We start from the raw sequence: 4,039 nt of genomic DNA, 5'->3' as shown, positions 1-4,039 counted from the left end.
AGCAGCTTTCCTCCACATCAGGCCCTTCCCTCCTGCCATTCCTACCTCGGAACCATCCAACCTTGGAAACCCCTAAAACCTTGAACCCAATTAAACCTCTCCTTTAAATTGGGGGGAGGGGTGGTTCTAGAGACCAGGAACGTGACTGAGACAACCTCCCACTGCACAAGGCTGAGGACACCACCCAGAGCAAAATACGGTCCCTGCCTGCTAGGGCTACACTCTGGCAGGACAGAGGAGAGACACATACTGTAACCTCTGTTTAGTAAAAGCTAGGAGGCAGGCGTGCTAGGAAGAAAAACAAACCAAAGAAAGGAAGTAGAGACTCAGATGCTGATGGTTCAGCTGTGGTAGGGCAGAGGTGGTAGGTGGTCAGAGCGGCCTCTCTCAGGAGGTGACAGGTAGGCAGAAGCCACAGTGACAGAGAGAACAAGCCATATCCACATGTGGTGTGGTGCCAGTACTGACAAAGAAAACAAGTGCAAAGGCCCTGAGGCAGGGAATGCATGTGGTATGTTTCTGGCTGCAGCAGAGGAATGGTAAAGGGGAGACTGGAGAAGTAACACATCCAGATCATGAGCACAGTTAGGCCACTGGGTTTTGGTTTAGGCTACATGAAAGGATAAACTCTCAAGTTGTTCAAAGACTCCCACAGGTCCATATGACCTGGCCCTGGGGTTCCAGCCATCTCTGTTCCTAGATCTATTCCTCCCATCACAGGACCTTAGCACATGCCTTCCACCTGGAATCCTGTCCCACTCCTATCCTTTTTCCCCCTAGTTAACTCCTATCTGTGCTTCACATCTCAGCCTGGCCAGGTCAGCAGTCCCTCCCTCCCTCCAGCACAGAAACAGAGTTCTCAGTACAGCAATGGAACTTGACAATGGCTTCTTACAACCTCCTCCCACGGTGCCTCCTCTGAGAAGCCCACGCCCACTCCCCTTGCTCCTTGCCACTCCCCAGGCCCCCTCTCTCCCACAGCCCTCTGTGAGCCCCTTCAGGGACAGGAAGATCATTGCCATTCACAGTATACACATCTAGTACTCAGAACAGAGCCCCAAGCCACACAGTTAGGTGATGACTGCAGCATAACTAAACAATCTCCATTTTACACCTGAGCAAACCTGGGCTTCCTGAGAGCCTGAGATTCCTGGGTGGGCTGAGAGGTTCCCAGTAAATGGAGAGCCAGGGGCAGGCAGGAGGCTTCGGTTCTCATCCCTTTTGGGGACATCACCTGTCCGCTGCCCTGGAGCTCAGCACCAATGCGGCACCTGCTGGGTGCTCATAGATTGTTTCCTTACAGTATGTTCTAGAGATTCAATTTTGAAACTGGCTCCCGTTTAAAAGGAAGAGGGAGAGGGCTTGTTAGAAGGCACTTGAAGAGCTCCAGGAAGGAAATTAGAGCCAATAAATGAACTGCTGCTGTATATAATGTAACTGTGGGCAATGCAGGGTGCAGGAGAATTGAGAGAAATAAGGGTGGGTTAAGGAAACCTAGGCAATGAAAAAATACAGCAGATAGTTAACTCCAGAAAAACAAAGAGTTGTATAAGAAAGGAAATGCAACCAAAATACGTGACATGGCTTAGTAGGAAACAATATTTATAGGGCCAGAATATACATAACATTAAATATTCATTTAATGAAAAATCAAGATACATGTAGATTGGGAGATGTGAGTAAAAGCTCAATCTTCCAGCCAGGCGTGGTGGCGCATGCCCATGATCCCAGCACTCGGGAGGCTGAGGCAGGAGAATCGCTGTGAGCTCAAGACCAGCCTGAGCTACATAGTGAGTTCCAGGTGAGCCTCAACTACATAGGGAGACCCTGTCTCAAAAATCAAAAAACAAAGCAAAACAAACAAACAACAAAACAGCTGAATCTTCCTTTGTAATAAAAATAGTTGTATGTTATGCTAAGCGCTTCACACCTTTAAGTCTAACAGTCCAGTAACAAAAATATTTTTATAGCTCATTTTATAAATCAGAAAATGGAGGCACAAGGAAGACCAAGTCACTTGCCCAAGTTCATAGGGCCAGAAAAGGAAGGGCTGAGATCCAAGGTCAGAGAGTCAGGTTGCAGAAGTGACTCTGCAAAGACATCAAACTGGAAAGTCAGTCAGTGTTTGCCTAAATTTAATCAGCAGGAGGAAACGCTATTGAGAAATATGGAGGAAAGTACCAGAGTAAATGCAGAGCTGAAGGCGGTTGGTTGCCTTTGGGGTGCAGGACTGGGAGGGAAAACATGGGACCAAGGAATGTTTTTATTAATGCTCTTTAATTTATATAAGTCTATACACATATCTGCCAGGTGGAGGCAGGCACCAGCAGGGGAAGGACAAAATGGAGCTTTCCATGGTGACAGTGATGCTTCATATCCCAATTGGGGTACAGTGTGCATTTGTCTGAAATCAGCAAATGATAACTTTAAGGGCTGTGCATTTCATTGTATGCAAATTTTACCTTCAGGGAAAAAAAGCACAAACACTGAACTCTAACTAATAATATGTATGTGGAAATGCCTTGAAGGGAACAGCACACTGGTTTGCAGCTTGCTTTGATGAGCTTAAAAAAAAAAATAAGTTGCATTACTGGATGGATAGAAGGATGCATAAAGGGACAGATTCTTGTGAGAGAAAATACAGCAACATATTAACTATGCATTACTAGGTGAGCATTATGATTACTCAGTATATTTCTATCAAGTTTTCTTTATGTTTGAAATTTTTCTTAATAAAATTCTGGGAGAAATAGATGAGGGTATTACTTGAAAAATAATATTCATTGTTAAGAACCTGCATGGAGTGTTCTGTCTTGGGCCTTGATGAACCCTCACCTTTAAGTCATCCCATGTAGGGCAACTGTCACCATGCTTGTACCTGTGTCCCTGCCCTACCGCGGGACCCCAGAGTTCAGAGACCTACGGTCTATCTCCTTACCTCTTTCAATGCCTCTGTGTACGGCATGTCAGACAGGATGGAGATGCCCTCACCCCATTCCCCAGAAATACCTCAGTAGCAGAAATAGAACCATTTACTTCACTTCAGAAGGGCAAAGTGAGGTCCAGTGGAGGGGGTCCTTTCCCAGGAGCCCATCACACCTCCACAGCACAAGTGAGCCGCCAGGTTGCCTGTCTCCAACCCCACATGTATATAATTAGCTGGTGGGAAATAGATCAGGGAGCAGATCTCATCTCTACCTAATTAAGGACCAAGCAGCTGGGGCTGGGCTGGCCTGGGGGAGCTGCTCTAAGTCTGGACAGCCCCAGGAGACAGGGCAGCAGCTGCAGGCCTCGGAGGGCTGAAAGCAGCAGCGGCTGCTCATAGGGGCTCACACTCCAACTGGAGGTGAAACAGTAAAGGGGCTGTTCCTGCAGAGACCCCAGCCTGGTGGGGGAGTGGGACAGCTCCCATCCTGCTTCCTCCAAGGATCCCTGCATGGCAGGCGGGGAGGCTGTACACCCTGGAAGAGAGGAGCCTTCCTAGGACCAAGCAGCACCTATTGGAGAAATCAAGGCTCAGCCTGGTACCTCAGTCCCTTCCAAGAACCTTCCTGCATGACCTGCCTCGAGTTCCTTCTCAGCCAATCCGGGACCCACCAGCACCTATAGTCTAAGGCAGAAACACACTTGCTTCATGACTGTAGGAGAGATGTGCTTGCTGTTTTGTTGCCTCTTCTCTCATCCCAGACCAGGGCAGTTACCTTGTCTGTCTTATCCACTAGTGGGCACCCAGAAAGTGCTCGATCCAATGACCAGCAGGAAAGGCTTCCGGATGCAAAAGAGAGGGGTATGTATGCCAGACAGCTGGGACTCCAGCATGCCACTGTCTGGAAGGTCCACAGGCAAAGGGGTGGCCCCAGGCTGTCCTACTGACACTGTGTGACAGCCCACAAGGCACCCCCACCCCAAGTTCAACCTCCAACTTTAAGACAATACTCCTGACCCTTCAAAGGTCATCCTGAGGATGCAATGAGAGGGTAAGTTCAGTACTGACACCTCCTGTAGGATCAAGGGCTCACCCCCCCCACACACACACTGG

This window comes from Fukomys damarensis, unplaced genomic scaffold, assembly GCF_012274545.1.
Source record: "Fukomys damarensis isolate Sample0158 unplaced genomic scaffold, DMR_v1.0_HiC HiC_scaffold_22, whole genome shotgun sequence".
Taxonomy (NCBI): Eukaryota; Metazoa; Chordata; class Mammalia; order Rodentia; family Bathyergidae; genus Fukomys; species Fukomys damarensis.
Note: the sequence above shows the minus strand (reverse complement) of the source record.